General features: G+C 47.5%; 1 protein-coding gene and 1 non-coding gene across 2 annotated transcripts in view; one reads left to right on the top strand and one right to left on the bottom strand.

The window, feature by feature from the left end:
- TBX5 (T-box transcription factor 5) overlaps window positions 1-15,157 on the top strand; it is an 89,136-nt gene that overhangs the window by 580 nt on the left and 73,399 nt on the right. The gene's annotated exons all lie outside the window — the stretch shown is intronic.
- Window positions 14,519-14,591, bottom strand: TRNAG-GCC (transfer RNA glycine (anticodon GCC)). The gene has a single exon. It is a non-coding gene; the product is annotated as a tRNA-Gly (tRNA).

A 15,157-nucleotide genomic window follows, 5' to 3' on the forward strand; every position in this document is an offset into this window, starting at 1 on the left:
TGCATTTTGGGGTACCTGTGATTTTGGGGTGACAGGCCCTAAAGTAGAGGCTAATCATGGTGCATAAAAAATGACGGGGATTTGGGGTATGAAGCCCTGAGTTTCAATCCAGGTTCTCCACTTTTTACTGTGCGCTCTTGGGCTGACTGCTTAACCTCTCTGGGTTCGGCCCCTTCATCTTGAAAGGAGACATTCTAACCGCCACTAAGTGAGTTATTGGAGTTTATTAATAGTAAGATGATTTGTAAGATCCTTATAAAATAGAAAAGAAAAACATATTTGGGGGTTCAGTTATTATTCGGAAATTTGGGCATTGTGTTGGGAGTCAGTCGGCTCTGGGATGAATGCTCCCCCGGAAGGAAGTTCCGGGCGGGAATAAACAGGTAGAACCCTGGCCTGCTTCTGCTCTGAGCAGGTGTCCCCAGACCCGGGGAAAGAAGTTTGGGAGGAATGGCGGCGGGAGGCAGAGATCCGCCGCCAAGGGTGCCAGACTTCAACCAAGTGCATCCCCAAGCCTCTAAGTCCAGCATCGTAAACAAGTCACTCGGGACTGGGTCCCTGGGAGATCGCGGGCAAAGCCTGGTCCCCAGCGCATGGTCTCCAAGGCTCGCCCTCGCATGGGGCCAGGCGCGCGCTCCCGGAGCGTGTCGAGTTCACTCGGGACAGCCGGAGACCCGCGGGCAGACGCGCAGACAGACAGACGCCGCGGTGCCGGGCGGTCTCCGGCTGCGCCCGGTCCGCGAATCAAAGGAGGGGCGGGCGAACTCCTCTCACCCTCTCACCCTGCTTTGCTGGCCCTCTCTGCTCTGAGGCTCCGGAGAGTCAGCTCACGTGGCCCCCAAGCCCCGTGGCGTCCTGGGGTCCCTCCCTAGGGCACTGGTCAGTGTTTACGCTCCGTCTCTTCGCTTTAAGCCAGGGACTTTCACCTGCCCAGGGACCCCGAAAAATTGTATGCAGAATCGCCTATTTGAAAGCTTCCCCGCCCTCCTCTCTCTTTCCTGGTGCGGAGGAAGTCCATCCTTTTATCTGCTTCTCAGTGGGATTCACAGACCCCCAAAGGTTAAGAACCACCCTTGCCCATCAAGAGCTCCAAGTCTTATTCTGGATGCAAGGTGGAACATTATAGATTTTGTGTTCTCCTATATATACCTTCAAAATCAGTTTACTGTTAAAGAGAAGACACAGGTTAGCACGCGCCCGGGCGCACACGCACAATCTAAAAAAAAAAAAAAAAATGTCTTTTCCAAAAGTTTAAAGGGAAACTGAGGCTCAGAGAAGCTTTGCTGGTGGCTCAGGGTCAGACAGCCAGTTAGATGCTGGAAGTAAAGCTCAGGCTCCTTGGATCTTAATCTAAAGCTTTAAGAATCCTGAGTGTCATGAGTACACTACATGACCAAATCGCCTCCAACATGCGATTAAGGAGGTGGCTTCTGGTCATTGATACCCTTTAATGGGGCAAGCTAACCTGGTTTTAAGGAAAAAACTCGGGTGGAGTGAGCAGCTGCCATCAGAACAGGAAAGTGAAAGACCCAGCTTAGCTCTTTCCTTAATTAGAGGATTTTTTACCTTTTGGATCCACCAAGAAACTAATGGAAACTGAGTTTTCTCCAGAAAAAGACACCAATGTTTTTTATTGGCAAACCCATAAGTTTGCCAATAGTATCCAGTGTTCCGCAGATCTCTGACTGTCACCCATGTAATGATGTTAAGAACCTTCGTTTTAACTGATCACAGCCTTGGAGAAAGGCGGATTTGGGGGACCCCCTCGGAGCACGTTCTCTCTGAAGAGGCTTGTCCCGGGGAATGTATGGGATACTCATCCACACACGTGTAGACACAGACACAATCCATGGGCACACGGCGCAACTACTGGAGCGATTCCGCGCACTCCTGGCTCCGTACCCACATCCAAGTTGCGGGTCGCCAGGAAAAAAGAGTTCAAGTCGCCAGCCCACGGCCAGCTGAAGTGGTCTTTAACACCCAGGCCCCTTTAGCCTCATTGTTTATCCATCTGAACGACTCCCCTGCCTCGGGCCCACTCCCACCCCCCACCTTTCCGAGGTCGACTATAAAAATAAACTATTTTTCCTTGTTAATAAATCTCCGCCCGGCGCCCTCTTCTAAAGAACTCAAAAAAAAAAAAAAAAAAAAAAAAAAAAATCACTGCGCCCAGCGCAAGCGAGCAGAGATTAATCTCGAAGTAGGATTTATGTGGCGCGGGCATCCTCAAACAATTGGAGTCATAAAGTGAAATGAGATTCGGAGGCGGGTGGGGGAGGGGGAGGGCCTCTGGAACCACAAACACGTTTGTGTAGCTAAACAATGTGGAAACTCTTAAAGACCCTTTTTCTGCAGACATCTTGCAGCCCCGGCGCTTCCCTGTCAGCCCGCGGGAAAGGGAGAGAGATATATTAACTGAAGACACAATCTAAAATTACTTATGGGTTTTAAACATGCGGGCAATGGGGGCGGGGGTGCTGATAAACTGTTGTCCATATTTCCTTCTCTCGGTGTATTATTTCCAAGATATTTCACCCCCTTCCCAATGTCCCCTCCCTCCCCGCCCCTTCTTTTCTCTCTCCATTCATTACGTTGACTAGTGTGCAGTGGCCGAAGTCTGGCGGGATTGGAGACCAGCCGGCAAGACCCTGGTTTGCGCATATGCGCGGGGCGCAATTGTGCCTGTGCGTAAAGACGCTGGTGGGGCGCACGGCGCAGAGGCACAGGAGCTCAGATCGGTCATATCCGTCCCTGGGGTGACCTTTCTCAGGACCCTTTCGGCCGTTACCTGCAGACATTCTAGATTCTTAGATGCGCTAGAAATTTTGAGGAGCATATTTAAGCGCGGCCTTGGTCAGAATCGCAAGCGAACCTTTCCCTTCTCGTAACGGAGAAGGAACACGAATGTCCAAGCAGTTATGGGTCCCAGGCCTGATCTGGACATTTAGAGCTAGTTACGGCTCCTTCAAGTTTCTAGGCATAGTCTGGCTGCACTATTCAGCTTCAGACATTCAGCTAGGGGAGAAGTGGACCCTCCAAGTGGTTGGAAGGACTTGTGTAAAACTGTAGCAAGCTGAAGAAATGGGTGGCCCAGGACCCAAGCACGCGTCGTACCCTGGAGCGATGCCGACATCCAGAGTAAAAGACTCACACCGTCATCAAAGACCTGCAGGGACTAGGCAGCCCGAGTTAATTAGCCTGTGTGAGCTCCAGTTTGTTCGTCTGTAAAATGGGAACATAACCAGCACCTACCCCCAATAAATGAATATAAAGCTCGATGAAAAGCGTAGGTGATCAATGAGTGGCAGATGTTTTTGTGGTTTTCACTTGTTAGGACTGAGTTGTGAGAGCCTGGCAGGGGCCACAAGACTGCCCTGTTATTCTACGGAAGGGACGTAGTCTCCCGGAGGGAGGGAATTAGGATACACTAAAGATTAAAAGTCTGATTTCTGGATTCATTCATTGATTCAATAAATAGCCCATTAGTTTCGATCTCCGTTCTGAACCCCGGGGACCCAGCTGTGACCAGGAGAGCTATCCGTCCTATCCTCCAGCCCACTGATCACTAGTAGAGACCGTTGAGAGGAACAGTGTCTAATTTGGTGCCAAAGTCTAGCCCGCGCATTTCCTTAACGCCTTTCTGGCCACGGCTGGGGCGCTCTGCGGACAGAATCCCGCCCCCACGAGGCACGCAAACGTGGAAGTCGCCAAGAAAAAAAAAGATAAAAAGAAAACCCCGCAAAGGCTGGGGACATTCCCCTCCACGGAGGACGCCTCTGTGGCCGCCGCTGAGCGCCAGCCTGTGACCCGGAGCGCAGCTTCGCCCGGGCCGCCGGCTGCCGCTGTCGCCCTAGCAGGGCAGGCGTCCAGCAAAACAGTTCTAAACGTGTCTGGGCCCGATTCCGAAGTGTGAGGCAATCCCTCCGGCCCACGCTTCAGGAGGACCCTTTATTTAGGCCGGGCAGCTCTCGTCTCCGCCACTTATGTCATCTTTTCTTGGTGCGCGGGCAAATGTTCTCCGCTTGCGCCCAGCGACCTTCTTTTCGGAGTAACCTTCCCCCTTTCGGCCCCCGTATAGACAGGGATTTACGCGCCCCCTCCCCAGGGATGGGGGGTGGGGTGCACCTTGGCCTCTGAGAAAAAGTGTTCGCTAGGACCATGTTCTCAGTGCCTCTCGAGTGTGGCCGAAGCAGACTTTCCAGAGGCAGACTTTCCAGCTCAAAACCGCGCTCTTTGAATTAAAACAAAACGAAACACAACCAAAAAAAATTTTTCTTTCTTTTTTTTTTTTTTTTTTTTACTGTGGCTAGAAATCTACAAATTCCCCTACCCTATGTCTCTTAAACTATCCTGGCGAAATTGCCAAGTATCCAAATGTTACCCTGAGTCTTCCAGAATTTACTGATTTTGCCAGGGGATCCAAAACTGTTCTTATGGGGACAACTGTCCAGACTGTATTAGCAAGAGTGAGCAGTCCCTTCCTCTGGCTATGACTCTGAAGATTACACAGTCTCCTGAATTTTCCAGATGCTTCGAGAATGTCTTCCTTTGCCAAATTTCCAGGGCTCCCCGAGGGTGGGATGGAGGGAGAGAAAAATGGATGCGATGTGGAGGCTGATGAGGAGGGTTCATCCTGACCTCTTCTCAGAGCTTGTGGGGTTTCAGGGTGCTCTCTCGACCTAGGAAAGGGCCTCAGAGCCAGGTTTTCGAAATGGATGTACCACCCCTTCCCCATACACCATACACAACCCCCCCACCCCTTGTACATACAGACATAGAAAATTAAAGTGCTCCTTCTGGCTGTCCAGAAATTAGTTCTCTAAAACTTCCCTAACAACTGAGATAATTAAGTGTATATGGGAGAGGGCAAACTAAGGCTAAAATCTCAAAATAATTTTCTGAGTTCTTTTCGCCGGTTCTTTCAAGGAAGATGTAGAGACACCTTTTATCTTGAAAGGCAAAAGACAAACAAACCCCTTCCCCCGTAAGTGTGTGTTTGTTTTCAACAACTTTCTCCCTGCACTTAGCAGCCTAGAGCTCCTCAAACCCAGAGGAGGCGAGTGGGCAGTGGGAGTGCCGGCTCAGGGTATGGGACAATTTGGTCAGTTTTTCAGCTTCGGGAGAAAATGGTCAGAACTCACCCAGAGCGGATGTGGCTTTGCAGCAGCCCAGGCGCCAATTTCTGATTCTTCCGTTTCCTGGAGGGCCTCCCTTAGGCTAGAGGGGTTCTTTGGCAGCTCTGTACCCCTGACGGAGCCCAAGGATAGAGGCCGGGTCTACACTAGCAAAGCACAGGGGCTCCCCAACAATTTGGATAGTTGGAAAGGAAAACCCGCCATCACACTGGGGTGCAGGGGATGGAACAGTCTGGGGGCACTAGGTCTTCATTCATCTCAAAGCTGTAGATCTCTGCTTGGAAACAGGGAAGTCTGAAAGTCAAGACTTTTAGAAGTCCCCTCCTCTGGGGCTCCTTGAGGATCGGGGTTTGGTTACTGTCCTCCAGTTGTGGGGGGACATTTTTGAGGGCACAGTGGTCCTTTGACTTTTGCAGCTGGAAAGAGGGGATTAAACCATGTCCATGGTTGTCCCCCTTGCCCCAGCCAGCAGCACACAAAGAGGAGGGAAGGTTAGTATGTGGTAAGGGGTTATCCACTGCTTCACTGTCTGCAGGAAGCCTGTGAAGGTTAACCAAGTCACAGATGTGGCCCTGGATCACTACTGGGGTTCTAGAGACTTTATAGTCGGGGTTCATAGATCGCCGTCCCCTTAGAAGATGCTGAGATTTTATTGCATCCCAAGGATATTCCCAGCTCCCAAACCCTAAACTAGAATCTGTTTCCCACCAGTTGTTCCCCATCTACCTACAAACTCCAATTAAACTGAAATACCTCTGTGTGGGGTTGGGAATGCAGTTATCAAAATCCAGGCTTCTACAGTCTGAATACCTGAACTGTATCACTCTCCTTACTGGCTAAGTGACTGTGGGCAAGCTATTTAACCTCTCTGAACTCCTTCTCATCTGTGACCAGGATAACAACGATAACAACGCCTCCTTCACACGGCTGTTAGGAGGAACCAGCCAAGGAAGGGGGCAGGAGGAGGGAATAGCCAGACCACAATCAGGTCTGATGGCTGAGTTTCAGCTGGAGGTTTCAGAGGGTATGCTGGCAGTGCACATCCTGGCCAGATGGTGCCAACATACTAAAATAAATATATATTGATGGGCTATTCCAGAAACAACAGTGTGTGGTGGGGGATATCTTCCTACTTCAGCTGTATGGGTGGATGTCTGCTTCCCCCTGTCAAGTGCTAAGCGGTAGGTTCCAATCCAAGCCCTGCCCTTTTCTAGCTGGGTAACTCTGAGCAACTGCCTTATACTCTCTGTGCCTCGCCTGCGCAGTAGAAGTGAGTCCTGCCTGGGGGTGGTTGTGCAGATCAAACAAGTAGGTGCCTGGCACATGGCAGTGAGATTGAGAGATACAATATCACAGCACGTCGTAACAAACACATAAGCAAGCCTAACACAATATACACATCCTAATGGAAGGTAAACGCGGTATAATATGCGATATTACGATGTGTTATATTGTATTATAATCCTGGGCACACGTGTGCGCGCTGGGAGGGACGGACTGCCTTAGCCAGGACGTGCTTCGCCATTGCAGTGCCCGTAGGGGACACTTGGGCTTGCTCTCCCACCTTTTCTCCAGCGGTTGCCAGCTGGGGTTTCGCAGCGCGCGCTCACGAAGCTTGGCAAAACGCAGGAACTTTCGCTTTCACCGTGTGGCGCTGCTCTGAGCCGGCTGCATCCCGCCTGGGCAAGGTTTCAGGAGGCTCCCGGACGCCGGGAATCGTTGGCTGCGTCCGGTCGTTCTGGGTGGCACCCAGTAGCCCTCGGGCACCAAGGAGATCGTGCGTCGGAGGGAATCTGTGTCTGAGCGCGAGGCAGTGCTATGCAAACCCCCGCCGCTGCCGGGATCGCGCCGACCTCGGTGAAGCTTGGGGGCGGCCAAGAGAGGACCTGAAAATACACCAACCCGTTCTTTCCACTTTCTGCTTTCCCATCCGCGCCGGGAGCCGGCAGAGCCTGCTTGGAGATGACAAGGTTGGAAGCAAGGCTTTTTTTTTTTTTACGCGCGGCTTCTCCTGACGTGGCCAGTCCCGCGGATGTTCTCTCTGACCAACATCGAGAAATGATTTTGGGGAACCTTTTCTTTGGCCCTTTAAAGGCACCCACATGTTTGCGGCGGTAGAAGCACGGCGAGAACACCAAATCGCTGGCACACTGAACAATTTGCCCAAAGAATCATACCCCTATAGAGGTACTTATGCACCCCAGATCCGAGACCGTCGGCGCGTGGGCATGGAATTATTGTCACATCCTTAATCATTCGCCTATGTTTTCTGCACTTTCTGGCACGGATATTTCTATTATCTCTGTGGACAGAATCGTCTTGGGGCACACACAATTATTTGCACGCGTGTTAGCACGTATACACTTCATTACACACACACAAACTAGGGCACACCCGCAGCCATCTCGCTTCTGCGCCGCCCTTGGCGCGCGCACACGCGCAGACCTCAAGCTGTTAAGAGGCGAGCGAGGTCCAGGTCTCTCATCTTCTCGAGGAAAAGCCCAAGGTTTAGAGGAAAAAACTCTCTGGGGTCTGCGTTGGTTCTTTGTTGTTGTGGTTCTTTTTTTTTTTTCCCCTCGGACAGAGGTCAGAAGTCAGACAGTTTCCTCGCTAGGAAAGACGGCGGGGACAAAGGCCAGGCAGCGGGTCACCAGTTTTGAACCGAGGTCCAGGAATGGTTCTAGGGTGACGGGTAGGGCTGAGCCCCGATCCCTCGGAACAGTCTCCCTGCCTCCCCCGGGTCCGAGAGCCAGGTGGGACGACGGGGAGGGACCTACTAAGGCCTGCTCTCAGAGGCTCGAGGAGCTGCGTTTATTTTCTAGTTATTCTTGGCCGCTTTCCACGCGATTATTTGTAGCAGCGCAGGGAACTTCTGGGAGAGCGGGTGCCTTGCGGGGGTTGGGGTGGGGGGTCCCTTTGCCTGGCCCCACGAGTTTTATGACATCGAAGCTCGGGGGGTGAAATTACAGGCGGCATCAAAATGTGTAAATTATAGGTTTGTGTTGTAAAGAGGCCTAAGCTCGGTCGCTGGAGAAAGGCGGGTTTGTGGGTTCCAAGCTGATTCCGAGCCCGGCCCGACGCGCGCCAATGCGCCCTGGGCGTTCGCGGACTCCATCCCCAGGCGCGGCAGCCCTGCCGCCAGGGCGCTGGAAAAGACGGTGTCCCAAACCGGGTGGCCTCACCAGCCGGAGAGGAAGAGACCAGGCGGATCTCCGGCGCCCGAGGCCGTCAGGCCTCGCAGCCAGAACCGCGGGAACTGGGGCCCTGCCTCCCTGACCCACCCGGGAACCCCACACTGGCAGGAGATACCTTTTAGCTCGGCTTGCTGAAATTAGGTTTAATCCAAGATACTTTTTTATGCCTAGCGATGGGCAAACTCTCCTTTAGATGTCTCTTCGACTACAAAAGTGGACCGTGTTGGAGAGAATTTCGGCAACATTTCAGTTACAGGGCTGTTTTGACTTCACTTCTCATCACTTAGCTTTTTCTGGATCTCTTCTTTCTTTTCTCCTCCAGGTCTTATCTCCCCTCCTCCCCTTTCTTTCCCCTCTTTTCTCCTCCCAGTCCCTCCCTGTCTCCCTCCTGTCATCTTTCTTTTTTTCTTTCCCTTCTTTTAGTCCTCACCTTGGAGGTATTTTCACACTCCCCCTTCTTTGTAAAGTCTTTTTCATTATTTAAACTATTTTGCATTTCCTTTTGTTCCTCACCCTCTCCTCTTTTTAAAAAATTACTTTTCCCCCTTCCCTCCTTTTTCCTTTGTACTTAGGTTCTCCACTTCTTGGGGACTTTGGAATGTGCAGCAGTTGAACTTACACTTTCTTGATTACAAGAAATCCAACTAAAGCAGGTCCCATTGGCCTGGAGAAAAGCAGAAGCAGGGAAGCAGACACTTAAATAACAGCCCCCAGAAGCCCTGGCGTTTGGTTAGCACCAACCTTTCCAGGACCCAGTGTACTGTAGAGGAGAAGCGAGCTGGAGGATTAATAAGAACTCAGACGTTCCATAGGCAACGGGACTGTCCACTTGGACAGGGTAAAAAGAAATAAGTATATATCCAGCTATCAGCAGTCCACCCTGTGTGTTATCAGGCAAATGTACACACCAAGATCTGGGCTGCCCATTGGATTCCCATCTTTGTGTGATCTGAGAACCCAGGAGAAAACCTTGCCAAGAGTTAGCAAGAATTTCAAGAAGACAACAAACCACCCAATGTTAAAATCTTTCTGAGACCACCTAACTCCCTTCCTCGATGTGAGATTGTTTTTTCCTCCCCTCTGAGCCCAGGTCTCCCTCTTCTCAACAGCTGTTCATCCATTGTTATATTAGGTAAATATAAACCCCATAAATATGCCTGAATGAAAACCTTCATGTTCCCTAATATGCTGTTCAAAGTCACCAACATTCATCTTCCAACCGTTTGACTCCTTTGGTTTGACAAAGAGTGTAAGAATTCTACACTCTGGCCCCTTCCCCTAAGTGATGAGAATATTAACATCTGACCATTGTGCCCCCATAAGTAGCCTCCACCCCACCCACCTTTCCAAAGCTTCCTTATTAATAAGAGGTCATTTCCTCCCAGGCCTTAAACTCAACCTGCAATTCAGACCAGACAGGGAGAAAATGTTGACATCTCTGGGCCAGTGGCAATACCAGGGTAATCGCAGCCTCATGCAGGGAGAGGTTCCCCGGGAACTTGTGCTTCTAAGAATGGGGAAACATGGGTGCGCCTGCATGTCAATCAAGGAGGTTGGCTTCAAGGAAAGAAATGCTGGTAGCAGCATCCTTGTTCATTTTCCTGAGCACATGCTCTGCAAGTCTGACTTTCTGGAATGACCCGAGCAGCTAGCTAGCTGATGAGTTCTTTTTTTTTTTTAAGTCATCGATTGCCTAGTATTCATGAAGCTAGAAACCTATAAGAAGACTGGTAAAAATGAAACATGTAATTAACTTGCAGCGCTAATGAGGGTGTGGGAAACATTGGTGGGGAGTGGGTACATGGTTACAACCAATACAGGGGCAGTTTGGTAGACCCATTAAAAATAAGAGAGCACAACCCTTTAACCTAGCCATTTTCTTCCCCGAGGTCTTGATCTTACTGGCGTAATCACACACATGCAAAATGATGTACCTCTAGGGATAGTCAATACAGCGCTGCTGTAATAGCAGAAGTGGGTAAATGACTTGATAGATATCAATAGGGATCTGGTTAAACTAAGGGTGGTAAAAGGAATATTAAAATATTATGCTGTTAGAAAAAAAGATGGAGGGCTTTCTGTATGTACAGATAAGAAAAGATCTCTGAGAGGAAAGTAAAAAATGATTAAAACCAAAGGACAGAAGGGTTTGTAAAGGATGCTCCAATGTGCCAGAACAAATACAATTGCATGTGTGTAGTGTGTGCAGTTGTGTGTGTGTAGGCTCTACAGACCTGAAGGAGGGCATGGCAACCCACTCCAGTATTCTTGCCTGGAGAATCCCCTTGGACAGAGGAGCCTGGTGGGCTACAGTCCACGGGATTGCAAAGAATTGGACAAGACTGAACCACTAAGTACAGCACAGCACAGGCTCTACAGAAGGGCATATAGAACCCTGTCATCACAGTTACTCCCAGAGGCTAGCTGGTATTAAGGGAGGAAAATTTACTTTCACTCTATACTATTTCCTACTCTTTCGATCATTTTGCCTTTTGCATGTTTGTGCCAAAATAATTGTTTATTTTATTGTTCTTCTTATTTATTTTTAGTTTTTGGCTGTGCCCCATGACCAGGGATTGTACCCCTACCCCCTGCATTGGATGGCGAAGTCTTAACCACTGGACTGCCAGGGAAGTCCCCCAAAATAATTTTTAAATGAATTGAAAAAATCAAAGAAAGTGGTTGTTGTCCATGTGGTCATTTTCCCAGCAGCCCCCGTATCACTCTCTTCTGTCCTCCTTTCTCTTCCAGAATCCTAGTCACCACCTGATGAGCACTCACCACGCGCAGAGGCTGGGCCAACCCACTTCCAAACATCTCATTTCATCCTCATATCAGTTTTCCCATAGAGGCACACTCAAACCCATTTTACAGGTGGGTAAACTGAGGCTCTTAGAGGCACATCTCCTGCTCAAGGCCATATACTTTGTAAGATGCTTTCTATCCCAGAGAGCCTGTTTCCTAAACCAAATAACTTTAATTTAACTGATCTCCACTTCAGCATCCTCCTCTTGGTCAACTTTTTTTTCTTTTTCTAACTCCTCTACTTCCTGTCCTGTCCCGGATTCTCACCCCATGCTCTACCACTCAAAAGTGGATGAGTGCAAATAAAATACTTGAAAGAGAACAAATAGGTCCAGACCAAGGCAGGTCAACTAGGTTCCAGTGTAAATCCAAAGATCATTGGCCAGACCACGTGGTAGCAGATGGCACTGAGAGGCGGACTTGAATGCGGGGACAGAAGTAGGTCAGGCACATCCCTCAGCCCTTCTTCACAGGAAACCTGTCCCTGGACTCCGGGCTTCAAAAGGATTTGGTCCCACCTCCTGTCTTGCTCCAGCTCCTACAGCCATTCCCATACATCCTAGCTGGTCTTCACTCTTGGAGCCAGCTCTAAGCCCTGAAAGGTAATGGGGTGTGAGAATATGGTTTTGGAAAATTGCTCGGTTAAGATCCGGATGCAGAGCTAGGGTTCCTGTGGGGAGTCCTTTAACATAGGAGCTGGGGCAGTTACCAACTTCCTCTTATCTGGGAACTGGGCTTCTGCCTGTGATGTCTTCCAACTTCAAATGCATTCCTCTGCTACCAGGGCAACGCCCCAGGAAGATACCAGGAATCCTATTTATTGGCCGCTGGGACTAACTCACGGCCAAATCAGCAAATAGCACTTGAGCACGGAGGATACCCAAGGTGCCCACTGCACATCCAAAATGCTAAGGTGTCAGTTCTGTATATGTGTGCGTATTATAAAAATTCAATTCAAAGCCTGTTTCAGAAGTGACATGGTGAAACTCTGTCTCCATCTCAGTTGCTTCTACAGATTTTCGATTTCCTTCTTCCCGGGCAATCCCAACTGTGGCTCCTTTCTTGTATATTTTCTGGACATAATCTATGCATAATTAATTTCTTCTTAATTAAAACTTTTGGACTCAATGTATAGCCATAGTCTACTGTGTGAGAGCCCAGGTGCCTGGATTCACATCCTGGGCCGAGACTCTTTTGTTTTGTGACTTTGGGCAAGTTCCTCAACTTCTCTGCCTTGGTTTTCTCATCTGTAAAATGGGGTGGTTACCTGCCTTAAAGGTTTCCTCTGAGAAGTAAATGTGACAAAACATACTAAGCATCTAGGATTTTGCCTGCTGTAAAGAAAACATGCAATGAATATTAGCTTTAAATATTAGAGTGAGTAATAAATTATTCATCCAGACCATTGCTGGAAAAATAAGTGAGGAATTAAGTTTCTACCATCAGAACAACTATCTTACAATTTGCAATGTTTGAAAAAGGGAATGATGCTAAAGATCTCTAATTCTGGCTTCTTACAAATAGAGAGATGAGGGTTGTGTTTACAAAATATAACCGATATTTCTGTTCCTCAGATGTGTGTGTGTGTGTGTGTGTTATCAAAAGTTGAAGGTAATGCCTGAACCCAGAATCTGGTTACTTTGAATGTGGGTCGGCCTCACTAAGCAGTGAAATTTGTATTAAACTTGATAATGTTTGTGGTTATATTAAAAAGTAGAGTGACATTTACGAATTTAACTTTAAATAAATTTAAGGCTGTAGCACACACTCTAATCCCATGGACCAATGAGTCTGAAGGGCTAAATGAGCCTGGGGTTGCAAAAAAGCCAGACTCGACTTAGTGACTAAGTAGCAACAACAATACTTATACAAGTCATATCAACGACTGACTTTGTAAATAAAATCTGGATAAAAATTCCTTCCCTTTCATAAGTGGGTTCTAACACTGTTTACTTAAGTTGACTGCTGCCTCTGCACCAGGGTTTTCTGTGTGGCCATAGGAAGATGGTATTTCCTCTGTATTCTTTCGGGAGAACTGGCAGGTTGGCAGCGGAGGGCTTTCTCAGGCCAGGGTCTGTGGTTTAGGATGTGGCTGGAAGTCTCTGTACCTTATGGAGATAAACAGTGAATGCTGGGTTCCTCCCTGGAGATGTGTTTTGTAAACAATTTCATAGTTCTTTGCAAAGATCATCATACAGTTGGATGGTAAATGATGCTTTTTTCTTTCTTGGTTATTAGTAAGTCAAATCCATCCCTCCAGCCTTCCAGGAAAGAAGCCAAAAACATAGGAGGACAGCGAGATCACAGATACACTGAGTGCGAGCTTCTCATAGCAACATAAACAAAAACTCTGTGTGCTTTTTCTTTGCACTTGGAAAAAAGTCTTTAAATACGTAGTGCATAGATTAATAGATCTAATTCCTGTGCACTTAACGCCCAGAAAAAGAACTTCACATATTAACATGTGGTCATATCTGTTTCAAATCTTTTTTATTTTTACTAACAGAAGTAAAACATTATAAAGTTGAAGTGCTTTTCCCTTTTCTGATCTCATCTCCATATTTCTTCCTTTCCTTAGAGGTAACCACTATCGTAATTTTGGTGAAGCCTAGCAGTCCACATTTTTATATTTCTATAAAATATGCCCTTCTTCAAAAGCAGTACAGAAATGTGGTTGGTACTTTTTGAATTTGCATGAGCCTCATATTCTGCATACAGTTCTCTGAGTTGCTTCTTTCACTCAATGTTAATTTCTGAGTTTAATTTATATTGCTAAATAGATATGTGACATAATTGAGAATATTATACAATTATATTTAATTCACTTTGGTTGCTACATAGCAATTCATTCTAGACTAATAAATTGAGGCTAACACATGCATACCACTCTCCATGTACCAAGCACTGTTCTAAGCGTTCTGTATAATGAATTCACTTTATCCTTATACCTATGAGATAGCTCCTATTGTCTGTTTGATTTTGGCCGTGTCATTAAGCAAGTGGAATCTTAGTTCCCTGACCAGGGATCGAACCTGTGACCATTGAGTGCAAAGTCTTAACCATTGGACTGCCAAGATAGTTGCTACTGTTATTCTCATTATCCAGACAAGAAAACTAAGGCATACAGGGTTAAGTTACTAGCCCAGGGCACTTTCTCTGTTGATGGATATGTAGATTGTTTCCTTTTTTCACCACTATAAACAATGATACAGTGAACATCTTACCTGCTGCTTCTTATATACTAGTTATTATTCTGTGCACAAGAGTTTCTATCGATTAGATACCCAAAACAATTTGGGGGACTTAAAGTATGTACACTGCTGAGTTCAGTGTACATAAAAAACATTTCTTTTTGGCCACACCACGTGGCATGTAGGATCTTAATTCCCTGACCAGGGATCGAACCTGAGCCCTCTGCATTGGCAGTGGAGAGTCTTGACCACTGGACCACCAGGAAATCCCACTAAATATTTTCAAGGTCATGTTTGTGTACGTGATCTTGGGCAGCCTTTGCTTTACCAAGCTTCACTTTCTTCCTTTGTATAATAAAACGGGGACATAAGAGCTAGCTTGTACAAGTTGAGGTGGGGATTAAAAGACCTATATGTGGTAAACACTCTATAACTAGTAGCCATGATAATAATAAGAAGTCTAATCAAGGATACACTTTCCAAAGTTAAATGACTTTTAGGCCCAAATCGGACAATTCTTAATCAGCAATAAGAACCTGTTAAACTTTTATATCAAACCACAGCAGACAACCCAGAGGGGGCAAAATGAAGCAGAACCTTGAAATATAGAATTGGGACACTCTGAGCCCCTTGGTGACTGCTGTGTGACCCTAGGCAGATTACTCGACCTTTCTGGGTATCTAGTTCTCCAGATCTCAAGGAAAAAATAATTATAGTTTTTACCCTTGCCACATAAGGTTGCTATGAAGAAACAAAGGTGGGTGGGTGAAGGTGATTTCTTTATGAATTATTGAAAATAAAAGATTTTCAAGATATTGTTTTCTGTACCTTT

The sequence above is a fragment of the Bos grunniens genome, chromosome 17 (genome assembly GCF_055505025.1).
Source record: "Bos grunniens cultivar Pamir isolate PY7600 chromosome 17, Bosgru_T2T1.0, whole genome shotgun sequence".
Taxonomy (NCBI): Eukaryota; Metazoa; Chordata; class Mammalia; order Artiodactyla; family Bovidae; genus Bos; species Bos grunniens.